Genomic DNA, 18,846 nt, shown 5'->3' with positions numbered 1-18,846 from the left:
CTTCAGACCCGGCCCCGTGCTACGCGGCCACGTGCTACAGGATCGTGCCAGCAGAACTGGCCCTGGCTGAGCCCCGTACCCACCCTCCTGCCATCCCTGGCCCTGCTAGCAAATGGCAGAGATCCTCTGGCCTCCGAGCCCAGACAAAAATCCTGATGCAGTTGGCCGAGGGGCCGCAAACCAAGGCTTCGCTTGTTCCCGCTCAGGCCCCAGCCATACCCTCTTGTCCTTCGGCTGCTCGTGTGTGGGGTGGGGGAGAGGAGGGTGCGTCCCCGTGCGTGCGTGCGTGGTCTGGGTGTCTCTGCGTGGTGTGTGTGTGTGTGTGTGTGTGTGTTAGATGCCGTGCCTGGTGTAGGTGGGGAAGAGCAAGCCCTCACGCACAGAGCCCCATCACACACTGGGGCCGGGCCGAGGGGGTCAATCTGCTCGGCCTGATTGCGTTGGGCATACATTGCAGAAGGTGGGTTTTCCAAGGCGGAGCAGAGGGTCCCGGCACCTGAGGTTGTCCACGGGGAGAATGTCTGTTCCACGGGGGCAAGCGGTCCCTTCCGTCGTGCCCAAGCCCATGTGACCCCGAAGGCCAGGTGGCCCCGGTCCTTGAGCTGACTGAGGAGTGCTTTGAGACCCGGAGGGTGGCACAGGCGACTGGGCGCCAGCGGCGGCCCTCCCTCCCTTTGAGCGGGACGGGGAGCTGCCGCTGGCATCCGGAGCTCTGGCGGCCTGCGCCCTCTGTCCCTGTGACCGCAGGCTCTGCCGTGGGAGGCGGGATCCCACGTAGAGGTCGCGCGCTGGCTGCCCTGTCTTGGGTTGAGCGACGGAGCGCGACGTGGAGCAGCACCCGACTGAGGCTCCCTGCTTCTCTGTCCCCTGGCGTCTTGCCCTGGACCCAGTGCACCACCTTGTGGCGAGCCCAGGTGTGGCGCGTCCCGCTGTGGGGCCCGCTGGGGTGCAGGACCCACTTTCTCATGGCTTCCGCACGTCCCTCCCCGCCCGCCTGGAGGGCAGTTGGGGAGCGGTCCCCAACGTGGCCTGGGACCAACCTCGCTGGTGACCCGTGTCGCGGGCGCGCGCCCCAGGAGAGTGTGGGGAGGGGAGAGGATTCGGGGACGTAGCTGTGAGGATTCGGTGTGCGTGGGTCTGGCGGGTGGCCCGGACGGGGTCGGGGTCGTGGTCACGGTGGGTCGTTGTGGTGGTGGTGGTGGTGGTGGTGCTGGGGGTGGTGGTGGTGGTGGGGGGGGTGGTGGCGAAGTCCCCGAAGACAAAAGGAGCAGCGAGGGAGGGAGGAGCAAAAGCCTACAGCACCCGGTATTCCCAGGCGGTCTCCCATCCAAGTACTAACCAGGCCCGACCCTGCTTAGCTTCCGAGATCAGACGAGATCGGGCGCGTTCAGGGTGGTATGGCCGTAGACGCTAGCCGCCGCCTCCGGGAGCCCCAAGAGCCTGCCGAGGGCCCCGGCGTGCGTCTCCACGCTGCTCTCCTGGCACGGCTGGGAGTCCGGGTGGGGGCTGGCAGCCCGGGGCCAGCGGCCAGAGGCCCCGCGCGCCTGCTCGGGCAGCCGGTCTCGCCCAGGTGGCCGCTGGGTGGCTTTCTTCCCGAGGTGTCCTGCTGCCAGGACGAGGGTCAAGTTTTCTCGGGGGAAAATTTCTCAGTGCTCTCGGGCGCTTGTTCTTCTGGGAATGTCCACTGCTGTGGCCAAGGCGGGGGACGCACAGCTCGGGCCAGGGCAAGCAGCCGCCCTCCTCCGTCGCCTCCTGGAGCCGTATCCTTGGGTGGGTGCGTGGCTCCCAGCGGAGGTCTCGGGGACCCTTCCGGCCCTCTTCGTCCGGAAAGCGCCACTGCCCCTCCAGCCCATCAGGAAAACGGCAGCCGCGCCCTTCGCCGACCCGCTCCGCCCTCCTCCACACTCAGGGCCTGGGGCTGCGGGGCTGAATCGTGAGGCTTTCCAGCCCAGGACTTCACCTCTGGCCCCTTTCACACCCGGGATCTTGGGAAGAAGAAACAAAACCAAACACAGCCAAAGCCATCTCCTCCGACCCGGGGCCCCTCCACATCCCTTCCGATCCCGGGTTCCTGCCGGCCTCCCGGGGCGTTTCTCCCAGGCAGGCCTTCGCGGCCACTACACGGGGCTGAGCACTCGAGTCCTCGGGCGTCACGGGGCCCGCGGCCACGCCAAGCACGCACGACTCCCGGGTCTCGTCTGCTCCTGGGTGCCCTGGGCCTCTTCCCTGTGCCGCTGCTGGGTCTTGTGCCCCTGCTTGGCCTCCTTCAGACCCGGCCCCGTGCTACGCGGCCACGTGCTACAGGATCGTGCCAGCAGAACTGGCCCTGGCTGAGCCCCGTACCCACCCTCCTGCCATCCCTGGCCCTGCTAGCAAATGGCAGAGATCCTCTGGCCTCCGAGCCCAGACAAAAATCCTGATGCAGTTGGCCGAGGGGCCGCAAACCAAGGCTTCGCTTGTTCCCGCTCAGGCCCCAGCCATACCCTCTTGTCCTTCGGCTGCTCGTGTGTGGGGTGGGGGAGAGGAGGGTGCGTCCCCGTGCGTGCGTGCGTGGTCTGGGTGTCTCTGCGTGGTGTGTGTGTGTGTGTGTGTGTGTGTTAGATGCCGTGCCTGGTGTAGGTGGGGAAGAGCAAGCCCTCACGCACAGAGCCCCATCACACACTGGGGCCGGGCCGAGGGGGTCAATCTGCTCGGCCTGATTGCGTTGGGCATACATTGCAGAAGGTGGGTTTTCCAAGGCGGAGCAGAGGGTCCCGGCACCTGAGGTTGTCCACGGGGAGAATGTCTGTTCCACGGGGGCAAGCGGTCCCTTCCGTCGTGCCCAAGCCCATGTGACCCCGAAGGCCAGGTGGCCCCGGTCCTTGAGCTGACTGAGGAGTGCTTTGAGACCCGGAGGGTGGCACAGGCGACTGGGCGCCAGCGGCGGCCCTCCCTCCCTTTGAGCGGGACGGGGAGCTGCCGCTGGCATCCGGAGCTCTGGCGGCCTGCGCCCTCTGTCCCTGTGACCGCAGGCTCTGCCGTGGGAGGCGGGATCCCACGTAGAGGTCGCGCGCTGGCTGCCCTGTCTTGGGTTGAGCGACGGAGCGCGACGTGGAGCAGCACCCGACTGAGGCTCCCTGCTTCTCTGTCCCCTGGCGTCTTGCCCTGGACCCAGTGCACCACCTTGTGGCGAGCCCAGGTGTGGCGCGTCCCGCTGTGGGGCCCGCTGGGGTGCAGGACCCACTTTCTCATGGCTTCCGCACGTCCCTCCCCGCCCGCCTGGAGGGCAGTTGGGGAGCGGTCCCCAACGTGGCCTGGGACCAACCTCGCTGGTGACCCGTGTCGCGGGCGCGCGCCCCAGGAGAGTGTGGGGAGGGGAGAGGATTCGGGGACGTAGCTGTGAGGATTCGGTGTGCGTGGGTCTGGCGGGTGGCCCGGACGGGGTCGGGGTCGTGGTCACGGTGGGTCGTTGTGGTGGTGGTGGTGGTGGTGCTGGGGGTGGTGGTGGTGGTGGGGGGGTGGTGGCGAAGTCCCCGAAGACAAAAGGAGCAGCGAGGGAGGGAGGAGCAAAAGCCTACAGCACCTGGTATTCCCAGGCGGTCTCCCATCCAAGTACTAACCAGGCCCGACCCTGCTTAGCTTCCGAGATCAGACGAGATCGGGCGCGTTCAGGGTGGTATGGCCGTAGACGCTAGCCGCCGCCTCCGGGAGCCCCAAGAGCCTGCCGAGGGCCCCGGCGTGCGTCTCCACGCTGCTCTCCTGGCACGGCTGGGAGTCCGGGTGGGGGCTGGCAGCCCGGGGCCAGCGGCCAGAGGCCCCGCGCGCCTGCTCGGGCAGCCGGTCTCGCCCAGGTGGCCGCTGGGTGGCTTTCTTCCCGAGGTGTCCTGCTGCCAGGACGAGGGTCAAGTTTTCTCGGGGGAAAATTTCTCAGTGCTCTCGGGCGCTTGTTCTTCTGGGAATGTCCACTGCTGTGGCCAAGGCGGGGGACGCACAGCTCGGGCCAGGGCAAGCAGCCGCCCTCCTCCGTCGCCTCCTGGAGCCGTATCCTTGGGTGGGTGCGTGGCTCCCAGCGGAGGTCTCGGGGACCCTTCCGGTCCTCTTCGTCCGGAAAGCGCCACTGCCCCTCCAGCCCATCAGGAAAACGGCAGCCGCGCCCTTCGCCGACCCGCTCCGCCCTCCTCCACACTCAGGGCCTGGGGCTGCGGGGCTGAATCGTGAGGCTTTCCAGCCCAGGACTTCACCTCTGGCCCCTTTCACACCCGGGATCTTGGGAAGAAGAAACAAAACCAAACACAGCCAAAGCCATCTCCTCCGACCCGGGGCCCCTCCACATCCCTTCCGATCCCGGGTTCCTGCCGGCCTCCCGGGGCGTTTCTCCCAGGCAGGCCTTCGCGGCCACTACACGGGGCTGAGCACTCGAGTCCTCGGGCGTCACGGGGCCCGCGGCCACGCCAAGCACGCACGACTCCCGGGTCTCGTCTGCTCCTGGGTGCCCTGGGCCTCTTCCCTGTGCCGCTGCTGGGTCTTGTGCCCCTGCTTGGCCTCCTTCAGACCCGGCCCCGTGCTACGCGGCCACGTGCTACAGGATCGTGCCAGCAGAACTGGCCCTGGCTGAGCCCCGTACCCACCCTCCTGCCATCCCTGGCCCTGCTAGCAAATGGCAGAGATCCTCTGGCCTCCGAGCCCAGACAAAAATCCTGATGCAGTTGGCCGAGGGGCCGCAAACCAAGGCTTCGCTTGTTCCCGCTCAGGCCCCAGCCATACCCTCTTGTCCTTCGGCTGCTCGTGTGTGGGGTGGGGGAGAGGAGGGTGCGTCCCCGTGCGTGCGTGCGTGGTCTGGGTGTCTCTGCGTGGTGTGTGTGTGTGTGTGTGTGTGTGTTAGATGCCGTGCCTGGTGTAGGTGGGGAAGAGCAAGCCCTCACGCACAGAGCCCCATCACACACTGGGGCCGGGCCGAGGGGGTCAATCTGCTCGGCCTGATTGCGTTGGGCATACATTGCAGAAGGTGGGTTTTCCAAGGCGGAGCAGAGGGTCCCGGCACCTGAGGTTGTCCACGGGGAGAATGTCTGTTCCACGGGGGCAAGCGGTCCCTTCCGTCGTGCCCAAGCCCATGTGACCCCGAAGGCCAGGTGGCCCCGGTCCTTGAGCTGACTGAGGAGTGCTTTGAGACCCGGAGGGTGGCACAGGCGACTGGGCGCCAGCGGCGGCCCTCCCTCCCTTTGAGCGGGACGGGGAGCTGCCGCTGGCATCCGGAGCTCTGGCGGCCTGCGCCCTCTGTCCCTGTGACCGCAGGCTCTGCCGTGGGAGGCGGGATCCCACGTAGAGGTCGCGCGCTGGCTGCCCTGTCTTGGGTTGAGCGACGGAGCGCGACGTGGAGCAGCACCCGACTGAGGCTCCCTGCTTCTCTGTCCCCTGGCGTCTTGCCCTGGACCCAGTGCACCACCTTGTGGCGAGCCCAGGTGTGGCGCGTCCCGCTGTGGGGCCCGCTGGGGTGCAGGACCCACTTTCTCATGGCTTCCGCACGTCCCTCCCCGCCCGCCTGGAGGGCAGTTGGGGAGCGGTCCCCAACGTGGCCTGGGACCAACCTCGCTGGTGACCCGTGTCGCGGGCGCGCGCCCCAGGAGAGTGTGGGGAGGGGAGAGGATTCGGGGACGTAGCTGTGAGGATTCGGTGTGCGTGGGTCTGGCGGGTGGCCCGGACGGGGTCGGGGTCGTGGTCACGGTGGGTCGTTGTGGTGGTGGTGGTGGTGGTGGTGCTGGGGGTGGTGGTGGTGGTGGGGGGGGTGGTGGCGAAGTCCCCGAAGACAAAAGGAGCAGCGAGGGAGGGAGGAGCAAAAGCCTACAGCACCCGGTATTCCCAGGCGGTCTCCCATCCAAGTACTAACCAGGCCCGACCCTGCTTAGCTTCCGAGATCAGACGAGATCGGGCGCGTTCAGGGTGGTATGGCCGTAGACGCTAGCCGCCGCCTCCGGGAGCCCCAAGAGCCTGCCGAGGGCCCCGGCGTGCGTCTCCACGCTGCTCTCCTGGCACGGCTGGGAGTCCGGGTGGGGGCTGGCAGCCCGGGGCCAGCGGCCAGAGGCCCCGCGCGCCTGCTCGGGCAGCCGGTCTCGCCCAGGTGGCCGCTGGGTGGCTTTCTTCCCGAGGTGTCCTGCTGCCAGGACGAGGGTCAAGTTTTCTCGGGGGAAAATTTCTCAGTGCTCTCGGGCGCTTGTTCTTCTGGGAATGTCCACTGCTGTGGCCAAGGCGGGGGACGCACAGCTCGGGCCAGGGCAAGCAGCCGCCCTCCTCCGTCGCCTCCTGGAGCCGTATCCTTGGGTGGGTGCGTGGCTCCCAGCGGAGGTCTCGGGGACCCTTCCGGTCCTCTTCGTCCGGAAAGCGCCACTGCCCCTCCAGCCCATCAGGAAAACGGCAGCCGCGCCCTTCGCCGACCCGCTCCGCCCTCCTCCACACTCAGGGCCTGGGGCTGCGGGGCTGAATCGTGAGGCTTTCCAGCCCAGGACTTCACCTCTGGCCCCTTTCACACCCGGGATCTTGGGAAGAAGAAACAAAACCAAACACAGCCAAAGCCATCTCCTCCGACCCGGGGCCCCTCCACATCCCTTCCGATCCCGGGTTCCTGCCGGCCTCCCGGGGCGTTTCTCCCAGGCAGGCCTTCGCGGCCACTACACGGGGCTGAGCACTCGAGTCCTCGGGCGTCACGGGGCCCGCGGCCACGCCAAGCACGCACGACTCCCGGGTCTCGTCTGCTCCTGGGTGCCCTGGGCCTCTTCCCTGTGCCGCTGCTGGGTCTTGTGCCCCTGCTTGGCCTCCTTCAGACCCGGCCCCGTGCTACGCGGCCACGTGCTACAGGATCGTGCCAGCAGAACTGGCCCTGGCTGAGCCCCGTACCCACCCTCCTGCCATCCCTGGCCCTGCTAGCAAATGGCAGAGATCCTCTGGCCTCCGAGCCCAGACAAAAATCCTGATGCAGTTGGCCGAGGGGCCGCAAACCAAGGCTTCGCTTGTTCCCGCTCAGGCCCCAGCCATACCCTCTTGTCCTTCGGCTGCTCGTGTGTGGGGTGGGGGAGAGGAGGGTGCGTCCCCGTGCGTGCGTGCGTGGTCTGGGTGTCTCTGCGTGGTGTGTGTGTGTGTGTGTGTGTGTGTGTTAGATGCCGTGCCTGGTGTAGGTGGGGAAGAGCAAGCCCTCACGCACAGAGCCCCATCACACACTGGGGCCGGGCCGAGGGGGTCAATCTGCTCGGCCTGATTGCGTTGGGCATACATTGCAGAAGGTGGGTTTTCCAAGGCGGAGCAGAGGGTCCCGGCACCTGAGGTTGTCCACGGGGAGAATGTCTGTTCCACGGGGGCAAGCGGTCCCTTCCGTCGTGCCCAAGCCCATGTGACCCCGAAGGCCAGGTGGCCCCGGTCCTTGAGCTGACTGAGGAGTGCTTTGAGACCCGGAGGGTGGCACAGGCGACTGGGCGCCAGCGGCGGCCCTCCCTCCCTTTGAGCGGGACGGGGAGCTGCCGCTGGCATCCGGAGCTCTGGCGGCCTGCGCCCTCTGTCCCTGTGACCGCAGGCTCTGCCGTGGGAGGCGGGATCCCACGTAGAGGTCGCGCGCTGGCTGCCCTGTCTTGGGTTGAGCGACGGAGCGCGACGTGGAGCAGCACCCGACTGAGGCTCCCTGCTTCTCTGTCCCCTGGCGTCTTGCCCTGGACCCAGTGCACCACCTTGTGGCGAGCCCAGGTGTGGCGCGTCCCGCTGTGGGGCCCGCTGGGGTGCAGGACCCACTTTCTCATGGCTTCCGCACGTCCCTCCCCGCCCGCCTGGAGGGCAGTTGGGGAGCGGTCCCCAACGTGGCCTGGGACCAACCTCGCTGGTGACCCGTGTCGCGGGCGCGCGCCCCAGGAGAGTGTGGGGAGGGGAGAGGATTCGGGGACGTAGCTGTGAGGATTCGGTGTGCGTGGGTCTGGCGGGTGGCCCGGACGGGGTCGGGGTCGTGGTCACGGTGGTTCGTTGTGGTGGTGGTGGTGGTGGTGCTGGGGGTGGTGGTGGTGGTGGGGGGGTGGTGGCGAAGTCCCCGAAGACAAAAGGAGCAGCGAGGGAGGGAGGAGCAAAAGCCTACAGCACCTGGTATTCCCAGGCGGTCTCCCATCCAAGTACTAACCAGGCCCGACCCTGCTTAGCTTCCGAGATCAGACGAGATCGGGCGCGTTCAGGGTGGTATGGCCGTAGACGCTAGCCGCCGCTTCCGGGAGCCCCAAGAGCCTGCCGAGGGCCCCGGCGTGCGTCTCCACGCTGCTCTCCTGGCACGGCTGGGAGTCCGGGTGGGGGCTGGCAGCCCGGGGCCAGCGGCCAGAGGCCCCGCGCGCCTGCTCGGGCAGCCGGTCTCGCCCAGGTGGCCGCTGGGTGGCTTTCTTCCCGAGGTGTCCTGCTGCCAGGACGAGGGTCAAGTTTTCTCGGGGGAAAATTTCTCAGTGCTCTCGGGCGCTTGTTCTTCTGGGAATGTCCACTGCTGTGGCCAAGGCGGGGGACGCACAGCTCGGGCCAGGGCAAGCAGCCGCCCTCCTCCGTCGCCTCCTGGAGCCGTATCCTTGGGTGGGTGCGTGGCTCCCAGCGGAGGTCTCGGGGACCCTTCCGGTCCTCTTCGTCCGGAAAGCGCCACTGCCCCTCCAGCCCATCAGGAAAACGGCAGCCGCGCCCTTCGCCGACCCGCTCCGCCCTCCTCCACACTCAGGGCCTGGGGCTGCGGGGCTGAATCGTGAGGCTTTCCAGCCCAGGACTTCACCTCTGGCCCCTTTCACACCCGGGATCTTGGGAAGAAGAAACAAAACCAAACACAGCCAAAGCCATCTCCTCCGACCCGGGGCCCCTCCACATCCCTTCCGATCCCGGGTTCCTGCCGGCCTCCCGGGGCGTTTCTCCCAGGCAGGCCTTCGCGGCCACTACACGGGGCTGAGCACTCGAGTCCTCGGGCGTCACGGGGCCCGCGGCCACGCCAAGCACGCACGACTCCCGGGTCTCGTCTGCTCCTGGGTGCCCTGGGCCTCTTCCCTGTGCCGCTGCTGGGTCTTGTGCCCCTGCTTGGCCTCCTTCAGACCCGGCCCCGTGCTACGCGGCCACGTGCTACAGGATCGTGCCAGCAGAACTGGCCCTGGCTGAGCCCCGTACCCACCCTCCTGCCATCCCTGGCCCTGCTAGCAAATGGCAGAGATCCTCTGGCCTCCGAGCCCAGACAAAAATCCTGATGCAGTTGGCCGAGGGGCCGCAAACCAAGGCTTCGCTTGTTCCCGCTCAGGCCCCAGCCATACCCTCTTGTCCTTCGGCTGCTCGTGTGTGGGGTGGGGGAGAGGAGGGTGCGTCCCCGTGCGTGCGTGCGTGGTCTGGGTGTCTCTGCGTGGTGTGTGTGTGTGTGTGTGTGTGTGTGTGTGTGTGTGTGTGTTAGATGCCGTGCCTGGTGTAGGTGGGGAAGAGCAAGCCCTCACGCACAGAGCCCCATCACACACTGGGGCCGGGCCGAGGGGGTCAATCTGCTCGGCCTGATTGCGTTGGGCATACATTGCAGAAGGTGGGTTTTCCAAGGCGGAGCAGAGGGTCCCGGCACCTGAGGTTGTCCACGGGGAGAATGTCTGTTCCACGGGGGCAAGCGGTCCCTTCCGTCGTGCCCAAGCCCATGTGACCCCGAAGGCCAGGTGGCCCCGGTCCTTGAGCTGACTGAGGAGTGCTTTGAGACCCGGAGGGTGGCACAGGCGACTGGGCGCCAGCGGCGGCCCTCCCTCCCTTTGAGCGGGACGGGGAGCTGCCGCTGGCATCCGGAGCTCTGGCGGCCTGCGCCCTCTGTCCCTGTGACCGCAGGCTCTGCCGTGGGAGGCGGGATCCCACGTAGAGGTCGCGCGCTGGCTGCCCTGTCTTGGGTTGAGCGACGGAGCGCGACGTGGAGCAGCACCCGACTGAGGCTCCCTGCTTCTCTGTCCCCTGGCGTCTTGCCCTGGACCCAGTGCACCACCTTGTGGCGAGCCCAGGTGTGGCGCGTCCCGCTGTGGGGCCCGCTGGGGTGCAGGACCCACTTTCTCATGGCTTCCGCACGTCCCTCCCCGCCCGCCTGGAGGGCAGTTGGGGAGCGGTCCCCAACGTGGCCTGGGACCAACCTCGCTGGTGACCCGTGTCGCGGGCGCGCGCCCCAGGAGAGTGTGGGGAGGGGAGAGGATTCGGGGACGTAGCTGTGAGGATTCGGTGTGCGTGGGTCTGGCGGGTGGCCCGGACGGGGTCGGGGTCGTGGTCACGGTGGGTCGTTGTGGTGGTGGTGGTGGTGGTGGTGCTGGGGGTGGTGGTGGTGGTGGGGGGGGTGGTGGCGAAGTCCCCGAAGACAAAAGGAGCAGCGAGGGAGGGAGGAGCAAAAGCCTACAGCACCCGGTATTCCCAGGCGGTCTCCCATCCAAGTACTAACCAGGCCCGACCCTGCTTAGCTTCCGAGATCAGACGAGATCGGGCGCGTTCAGGGTGGTATGGCCGTAGACGCTAGCCGCCGCCTCCGGGAGCCCCAAGAGCCTGCCGAGGGCCCCGGCGTGCGTCTCCACGCTGCTCTCCTGGCACGGCTGGGAGTCCGGGTGGGGGCTGGCAGCCCGGGGCCAGCGGCCAGAGGCCCCGCGCGCCTGCTCGGGCAGCCGGTCTCGCCCAGGTGGCCGCTGGGTGGCTTTCTTCCCGAGGTGTCCTGCTGCCAGGACGAGGGTCAAGTTTTCTCGGGGGAAAATTTCTCAGTGCTCTCGGGCGCTTGTTCTTCTGGGAATGTCCACTGCTGTGGCCAAGGCGGGGGACGCACAGCTCGGGCCAGGGCAAGCAGCCGCCCTCCTCCGTCGCCTCCTGGAGCCGTATCCTTGGGTGGGTGCGTGGCTCCCAGCGGAGGTCTCGGGGACCCTTCCGGTCCTCTTCGTCCGGAAAGCGCCACTGCCCCTCCAGCCCATCAGGAAAACGGCAGCCGCGCCCTTCGCCGACCCGCTCCGCCCTCCTCCACACTCAGGGCCTGGGGCTGCGGGGCTGAATCGTGAGGCTTTCCAGCCCAGGACTTCACCTCTGGCCCCTTTCACACCCGGGATCTTGGGAAGAAGAAACAAAACCAAACACAGCCAAAGCCATCTCCTCCGACCCGGGGCCCCTCCACATCCCTTCCGATCCCGGGTTCCTGCCGGCCTCCCGGGGCGTTTCTCCCAGGCAGGCCTTCGCGGCCACTACACGGGGCTGAGCACTCGAGTCCTCGGGCGTCACGGGGCCCGCGGCCACGCCAAGCACGCACGACTCCCGGGTCTCGTCTGCTCCTGGGTGCCCTGGGCCTCTTCCCTGTGCCGCTGCTGGGTCTTGTGCCCCTGCTTGGCCTCCTTCAGACCCGGCCCCGTGCTACGCGGCCACGTGCTACAGGATCGTGCCAGCAGAACTGGCCCTGGCTGAGCCCCGTACCCACCCTCCTGCCATCCCTGGCCCTGCTAGCAAATGGCAGAGATCCTCTGGCCTCCGAGCCCAGACAAAAATCCTGATGCAGTTGGCCGAGGGGCCGCAAACCAAGGCTTCGCTTGTTCCCGCTCAGGCCCCAGCCATACCCTCTTGTCCTTCGGCTGCTCGTGTGTGGGGTGGGGGAGAGGAGGGTGCGTCCCCGTGCGTGCGTGCGTGGTCTGGGTGTCTCTGCGTGGTGTGTGTGTGTGTGTGTGTGTGTGTTAGATGCCGTGCCTGGTGTAGGTGGGGAAGAGCAAGCCCTCACGCACAGAGCCCCATCACACACTGGGGCCGGGCCGAGGGGGTCAATCTGCTCGGCCTGATTGCGTTGGGCATACATTGCAGAAGGTGGGTTTTCCAAGGCGGAGCAGAGGGTCCCGGCACCTGAGGTTGTCCACGGGGAGAATGTCTGTTCCACGGGGGCAAGCGGTCCCTTCCGTCGTGCCCAAGCCCATGTGACCCCGAAGGCCAGGTGGCCCCGGTCCTTGAGCTGACTGAGGAGTGCTTTGAGACCCGGAGGGTGGCACAGGCGACTGGGCGCCAGCGGCGGCCCTCCCTCCCTTTGAGCGGGACGGGGAGCTGCCGCTGGCATCCGGAGCTCTGGCGGCCTGCGCCCTCTGTCCCTGTGACCGCAGGCTCTGCCGTGGGAGGCGGGATCCCACGTAGAGGTCGCGCGCTGGCTGCCCTGTCTTGGGTTGAGCGACGGAGCGCGACGTGGAGCAGCACCCGACTGAGGCTCCCTGCTTCTCTGTCCCCTGGCGTCTTGCCCTGGACCCAGTGCACCACCTTGTGGCGAGCCCAGGTGTGGCGCGTCCCGCTGTGGGGCCCGCTGGGGTGCAGGACCCACTTTCTCATGGCTTCCGCACGTCCCTCCCCGCCCGCCTGGAGGGCAGTTGGGGAGCGGTCCCCAACGTGGCCTGGGACCAACCTCGCTGGTGACCCGTGTCGCGGGCGCGCGCCCCAGGAGAGTGTGGGGAGGGGAGAGGATTCGGGGACGTAGCTGTGAGGATTCGGTGTGCGTGGGTCTGGCGGGTGGCCCGGACGGGGTCGGGGTCGTGGTCACGGTGGGTCGTTGTGGTGGTGGTGGTGGTGGTGGTGCTGGGGGTGGTGGTGGTGGTGGGGGGGGTGGTGGCGAAGTCCCCGAAGACAAAAGGAGCAGCGAGGGAGGGAGGAGCAAAAGCCTACAGCACCCGGTATTCCCAGGCGGTCTCCCATCCAAGTACTAACCAGGCCCGACCCTGCTTAGCTTCCGAGATCAGACGAGATCGGGCGCGTTCAGGGTGGTATGGCCGTAGACGCTAGCCGCCGCCTCCGGGAGCCCCAAGAGCCTGCCGAGGGCCCCGGCGTGCGTCTCCACGCTGCTCTCCTGGCACGGCTGGGAGTCCGGGTGGGGGCTGGCAGCCCGGGGCCAGCGGCCAGAGGCCCCGCGCGCCTGCTCGGGCAGCCGGTCTCGCCCAGGTGGCCGCTGGGTGGCTTTCTTCCCGAGGTGTCCTGCTGCCAGGACGAGGGTCAAGTTTTCTCGGGGGAAAATTTCTCAGTGCTCTCGGGCGCTTGTTCTTCTGGGAATGTCCACTGCTGTGGCCAAGGCGGGGGACGCACAGCTCGGGCCAGGGCAAGCAGCCGCCCTCCTCCGTCGCCTCCTGGAGCCGTATCCTTGGGTGGGTGCGTGGCTCCCAGCGGAGGTCTCGGGGACCCTTCCGGTCCTCTTCGTCCGGAAAGCGCCACTGCCCCTCCAGCCCATCAGGAAAACGGCAGCCGTGCCCTTCGCCGACCCGCTCCGCCCTCCTCCACACTCAGGGCCTGGGGCTGCGGGGCTGAATCGTGAGGCTTTCCAGCCCAGGACTTCACCTCTGGCCCCTTTCACACCCGGGATCTTGGGAAGAAGAAACAAAACCAAACACAGCCAAAGCCATCTCCTCCGACCCGGGGCCCCTCCACATCCCTTCCGATCCCGGGTTCCTGCCGGCCTCCCGGGGCGTTTCTCCCAGGCAGGCCTTCGCGGCCACTACACGGGGCTGAGCACTCGAGTCCTCGGGCGTCACGGGGCCCGCGGCCACGCCAAGCACGCACGACTCCCGGGTCTCGTCTGCTCCTGGGTGCCCTGGGCCTCTTCCCTGTGCCGCTGCTGGGTCTTGTGCCCCTGCTTGGCCTCCTTCAGACCCGGCCCCGTGCTACGCGGCCACGTGCTACAGGATCGTGCCAGCAGAACTGGCCCTGGCTGAGCCCCGTACCCACCCTCCTGCCATCCCTGGCCCTGCTAGCAAATGGCAGAGATCCTCTGGCCTCCGAGCCCAGACAAAAATCCTGATGCAGTTGGCCGAGGGGCCGCAAACCAAGGCTTCGCTTGTTCCCGCTCAGGCCCCAGCCATACCCTCTTGTCCTTCGGCTGCTCGTGTGTGGGGTGGGGGAGAGGAGGGTGCGTCCCCGTGCGTGCGTGCGTGGTCTGGGTGTCTCTGCGTGGTGTGTGTGTGTGTGTGTGTGTGTGTTAGATGCCGTGCCTGGTGTAGGTGGGGAAGAGCAAGCCCTCACGCACAGAGCCCCATCACACACTGGGGCCGGGCCGAGGGGGTCAATCTGCTCGGCCTGATTGCGTTGGGCATACATTGCAGAAGGTGGGTTTTCCAAGGCGGAGCAGAGGGTCCCGGCACCTGAGGTTGTCCACGGGGAGAATGTCTGTTCCACGGGGGCAAGCGGTCCCTTCCGTCGTGCCCAAGCCCATGTGACCCCGAAGGCCAGGTGGCCCCGGTCCTTGAGCTGACTGAGGAGTGCTTTGAGACCCGGAGGGTGGCACAGGCGACTGGGCGCCAGCGGCGGCCCTCCCTCCCTTTGAGCGGGACGGGGAGCTGCCGCTGGCATCCGGAGCTCTGGCGGCCTGCGCCCTCTGTCCCTGTGACCGCAGGCTCTGCCGTGGGAGGCGGGATCCCACGTAGAGGTCGCGCGCTGGCTGCCCTGTCTTGGGTTGAGCGACGGAGCGCGACGTGGAGCAGCACCCGACTGAGGCTCCCTGCTTCTCTGTCCCCTGGCGTCTTGCCCTGGACCCAGTGCACCACCTTGTGGCGAGCCCAGGTGTGGCGCGTCCCGCTGTGGGGCCCGCTGGGGTGCAGGACCCACTTTCTCATGGCTTCCGCACGTCCCTCCCCGCCCGCCTGGAGGGCAGTTGGGGAGCGGTCCCCAACGTGGCCTGGGACCAACCTCGCTGGTGACCCGTGTCGCGGGCGCGCGCCCCAGGAGAGTGTGGGGAGGGGAGAGGATTCGGGGACGTAGCTGTGAGGATTCGGTGTGCGTGGGTCTGGCGGGTGGCCCGGACGGGGTCGGGGTCGTGGTCACGGTGGGTCGTTGTGGTGGTGGTGGTGGTGGTGGTGCTGGGGGTGGTGGTGGTGGTGGGGGGGGTGGTGGCGAAGTCCCCGAAGACAAAAGGAGCAGCGAGGGAGGGAGGAGCAAAAGCCTACAGCACCCGGTATTCCCAGGCGGTCTCCCATCCAAGTACTAACCAGGCCCGACCCTGCTTAGCTTCCGAGATCAGACGAGATCGGGCGCGTTCAGGGTGGTATGGCCGTAGACGCTAGCCGCCGCCTCCGGGAGCCCCAAGAGCCTGCCGAGGGCCCCGGCGTGCGTCTCCACGCTGCTCTCCTGGCACGGCTGGGAGTCCGGGTGGGGGCTGGCAGCCCGGGGCCAGCGGCCAGAGGCCCCGCGCGCCTGCTCGGGCAGCCGGTCTCGCCCAGGTGGCCGCTGGGTGGCTTTCTTCCCGAGGTGTCCTGCTGCCAGGACGAGGGTCAAGTTTTCTCGGGGGAAAATTTCTCAGTGCTCTCGGGCGCTTGTTCTTCTGGGAATGTCCACTGCTGTGGCCAAGGCGGGGGACGCACAGCTCGGGCCAGGGCAAGCAGCCGCCCTCCTCCGTCGCCTCCTGGAGCCGTATCCTTGGGTGGGTGCGTGGCTCCCAGCGGAGGTCTCGGGGACCCTTCCGGTCCTCTTCGTCCGGAAAGCGCCACTGCCCCTCCAGCCCATCAGGAAAACGGCAGCCGCGCCCTTCGCCGACCCGCTCCGCCCTCCTCCACACTCAGGGCCTGGGGCTGCGGGGCTGAATCGTGAGGCTTTCCAGCCCAGGACTTCACCTCTGGCCCCTTTCACACCCGGGATCTTGGGAAGAAGAAACAAAACCAAACACAGCCAAAGCCATCTCCTCCGACCCGGGGCCCCTCCACATCCCTTCCGATCCCGGGTTCCTGCCGGCCTCCCGGGGCGTTTCTCCCAGGCAGGCCTTCGCGGCCACTACACGGGGCTGAGCACTCGAGTCCTCGGGCGTCACGGGGCCCGCGGCCACGCCAAGCACGCACGACTCCCGGGTCTCGTCTGCTCCTGGGTGCCCTGGGCCTCTTCCCTGTGCCGCTGCTGGGTCTTGTGCCCCTGCTTGGCCTCCTTCAGACCCGGCCCCGTGCTACGCGGCCACGTGCTACAGGATCGTGCCAGCAGAACTGGCCCTGGCTGAGCCCCGTACCCACCCTCCTGCCATCCCTGGCCCTGCTAGCAAATGGCAGAGATCCTCTGGCCTCCGAGCCCAGACAAAAATCCTGATGCAGTTGGCCGAGGGGCCGCAAACCAAGGCTTCGCTTGTTCCCGCTCAGGCCCCAGCCATACCCTCTTGTCCTTCGGCTGCTCGTGTGTGGGGTGGGGGAGAGGAGGGTGCGTCCCCGTGCGTGCGTGCGTGGTCTGGGTGTCTCTGCGTGGTGTGTGTGTGTGTGTGTGTGTGTGTTAGATGCCGTGCCTGGTGTAGGTGGGGAAGAGCAAGCCCTCACGCACAGAGCCCCATCACACACTGGGGCCGGGCCGAGGGGGTCAATCTGCTCGGCCTGATTGCGTTGGGCATACATTGCAGAAGGTGGGTTTTCCAAGGCGGAGCAGAGGGTCCCGGCACCTGAGGTTGTCCACGGGGAGAATGTCTGTTCCACGGGGGCAAGCGGTCCCTTCCGTCGTGCCCAAGCCCATGTGACCCCGAAGGCCAGGTGGCCCCGGTCCTTGAGCTGACTGAGGAGTGCTTTGAGACCCGGAGGGTGGCACAGGCGACTGGGCGCCAGCGGCGGCCCTCCCTCCCTTTGAGCGGGACGGGGAGCTGCCGCTGGCATCCGGAGCTCTGGCGGCCTGCGCCCTCTGTCCCTGTGACCGCAGGCTCTGCCGTGGGAGGCGGGATCCCACGTAGAGGTCGCGCGCTGGCTGCCCTGTCTTGGGTTGAGTGACGGAGCGCGACGTGGAGCAGCACCCGACTGAGGCTCCCTGCTTCTCTGTCCCCTGGCGTCTTGCCCTGGACCCAGTGCACCACCTTGTGGCGAGCCCAGGTGTGGCGCGTCCCGCTGTGGGGCCCGCTGGGGTGCAGGACCCACTTTCTCATGGCTTCCGCACGTCCCTCCCCGCCCGCCTGGAGGGCAGTTGGGGAGCGGTCCCCAACGTGGCCTGGGACCAACCTCGCTGGTGACCCGTGTCGCGGGCGCGCGCCCCAGGAGAGTGTGGGGAGGGGAGAGGATTCGGGGACGTAGCTGTGAGGATTCGGTGTGCGTGGGTCTGGCGGGTGGCCCGGACGGGGTCGGGGTCGTGGTCACGGTGGGTCGTTGTGGTGGTGGTGGTGGTGGTGGTGCTGGGGGTGGTGGTGGTGGTGGGGGGGGTGGTGGCGAAGTCCCCGAAGACAAAAGGAGCAGCGAGGGAGGGAGGAGCAAAAGCCTACAGCACCCGGTATTCCCAGGCGGTCTCCCATCCAAGTACTAACCAGGCCCGACCCTGCTTAGCTTCCGAGATCAGACGAGATCGGGCGCGTTCAGGGTGGTATGGCCGTAGACGCTAGCCGCCGCCTCCGGGAGCCCCAAGAGCCTGCCGAGGGCCCCGGCGTGCGTCTCCACGCTGCTCTCCTGGCACGGCTGGGAGTCCGGGTGGGGGCTGGCAGCCCGGGGCCAGCGGCCAGAGGCCCCGCGCGCCTGCTCGGGCAGCCGGTCTCGCCCAGGTGGCCGCTGGGTGGCTTTCTTCCCGAGGTGTCCTGCTGCCAGGACGAGGGTCAAGTTTTCTCGGGGGAAAATTTCTCAGTGCTCTCGGGCGCTTGTTCTTCTGGGAATGTCCACTGCTGTGGCCAAGGCGGGGGACGCACAGCTCGGGCCAGGGCAAGCAGCCGCCCTCCTCCGTCGCCTCCTGGAGCCGTATCCTTGGGTGGGTGCGTGGCTCCCAGCGGAGGTCTCGGGGACCCTTCCGGTCCTCTTCGTCCGGAAAGCGCCACTGCCCCTCCAGCCCATCAGGAAAACGGCAGCCGTGCCCTTCGCCGACCCGCTCCGCCCTCCTCCACACTCAGGGCCTGGGGCTGCGGGGCTGAATCGTGAGGCTTTCCAGCCCAGGACTTCACCTCTGGCCCCTTTCACACCCGGGATCTTGGGAAGAAGAAACAAAACCAAACACAGCCAAAGCCATCTCCTCCGACCCGGGGCCCCTCCACATCCCTTCCGATCCCGGGTTCCTGCCGGCCTCCCGGGGCGTTTCTCCCAGGCAGGCCTTCGCGGCCACTACACGGGGCTGAGCACTCGAGTCCTCGGGCGTCACGGGGCCCGCGGCCACGCCAAGCACGCACGACTCCCGGGTCTCGTCTGCTCCTGGGTGCCCTGGGCCTCTTCCCTGTGCCGCTGCTGGGTCTTGTGCCCCTGCTTGGCCTCCTTCAGACCCGGCCCCGTGCTACGCGGCCACGTGCTACAGGATCGTGCCAGCAGAACTGGCCCTGGCTGAGCCCCGTACCCACCCTCCTGCCATCCCTGGCCCTGCTAGCAAATGGCAGAGATCCTCTGGCCTCCGAGCCCAGACAAAAATCCTGATGCAGTTGGCCGAGGGGCCGCAAACCAAGGCTTCGCTTGTTCCCGCTCAGGCCCCAGCCATACCCTCTTGTCCTTCGGCTGCTCGTGTGTGGGGTGGGGGAGAGGAGGGTGCGTCCCCGTGCGTGCGTGCGTGGTCTGGGTGTCTCTGCGTGGTGTGTGTGTGTGTGTGTGTGTGTGTTAGATGCCGTGCCTGGTGTAGGTGGGGAAGAGCAAGCCCTCACGCACAGAGCCCCATCACACACTGGGGCCGGGCCGAGGGGGTCAATCTGCTCGGCCTGATTGCGTTGGGCATACATTGCAGAAGGTGGGTTTTCCAAGGCGGAGCAGAGGGTCCCGGCACCTGAGGTTGTCCACGGGGAGAATGTCTGTTCCACGGGGGCAAGCGGTCCCTTCCGTCGTGCCCAAGCCCATGTGACCCCGAAGGCCAGGTGGCCCCGGTCCTTGAGCTGACTGAGGAGTGCTTTGAGACCCGGAGGGTGGCACAGGCGACTGGGCGCCAGCGGCGGCCCTCCCTCCCTTTGAGCGGGACGGGGAGCTGCCGCTGGCATCCGGAGCTCTGGCGGCCTGC

At 67.7% G+C, this 18,846-nt stretch overlaps 8 non-coding genes across 8 annotated transcripts; all 8 read right to left on the bottom strand.

Annotated features, from left to right (window-relative positions):
* Window positions 1–1,290: 1,290 nt before the first annotated feature.
* On the bottom strand, window positions 1,291–1,409 carry LOC141411749 (5S ribosomal RNA). The gene has a single exon (XR_012436588.1). It is a non-coding gene; the product is annotated as a 5S ribosomal RNA (ribosomal RNA).
* Window positions 1,410–3,550: 2,141 nt separating this feature from the next.
* LOC141413061 (5S ribosomal RNA) lies at window positions 3,551–3,669 on the bottom strand. Its single transcript, XR_012437895.1, has one exon. It is a non-coding gene; the product is annotated as a 5S ribosomal RNA (ribosomal RNA).
* Window positions 3,670–5,814: 2,145 nt separating this feature from the next.
* On the bottom strand, window positions 5,815–5,933 carry LOC141411748 (5S ribosomal RNA). Its single transcript, XR_012436587.1, has one exon. It is a non-coding gene; the product is annotated as a 5S ribosomal RNA (ribosomal RNA).
* A 2,143-nt stretch (window positions 5,934–8,076) lies between these two features.
* On the bottom strand, window positions 8,077–8,195 carry LOC141413004 (5S ribosomal RNA). The gene has a single exon (XR_012437846.1). It is a non-coding gene; the product is annotated as a 5S ribosomal RNA (ribosomal RNA).
* Window positions 8,196–10,356: 2,161 nt separating this feature from the next.
* On the bottom strand, window positions 10,357–10,475 carry LOC141411747 (5S ribosomal RNA). Its single transcript, XR_012436586.1, has one exon. It is a non-coding gene; the product is annotated as a 5S ribosomal RNA (ribosomal RNA).
* A 2,145-nt stretch (window positions 10,476–12,620) lies between these two features.
* LOC141411746 (5S ribosomal RNA) lies at window positions 12,621–12,739 on the bottom strand. The gene has a single exon (XR_012436585.1). It is a non-coding gene; the product is annotated as a 5S ribosomal RNA (ribosomal RNA).
* Window positions 12,740–14,884: 2,145 nt separating this feature from the next.
* On the bottom strand, window positions 14,885–15,003 carry LOC141411745 (5S ribosomal RNA). The gene has a single exon (XR_012436584.1). It is a non-coding gene; the product is annotated as a 5S ribosomal RNA (ribosomal RNA).
* Window positions 15,004–17,148: 2,145 nt separating this feature from the next.
* On the bottom strand, window positions 17,149–17,267 carry LOC141411744 (5S ribosomal RNA). Its single transcript, XR_012436583.1, has one exon. It is a non-coding gene; the product is annotated as a 5S ribosomal RNA (ribosomal RNA).
* Between the last annotated feature and the right edge of the window lie 1,579 nt (window positions 17,268–18,846).

The sequence above is a fragment of the Castor canadensis genome, chromosome 10, assembly GCF_047511655.1.
Source record: "Castor canadensis chromosome 10, mCasCan1.hap1v2, whole genome shotgun sequence".
Classification (NCBI taxonomy): Eukaryota; Metazoa; Chordata; class Mammalia; order Rodentia; family Castoridae; genus Castor; species Castor canadensis.
The sequence above is the reverse complement of the archived record's forward strand: the minus strand, read 5'-3'. Positions and strand labels throughout refer to the sequence as shown.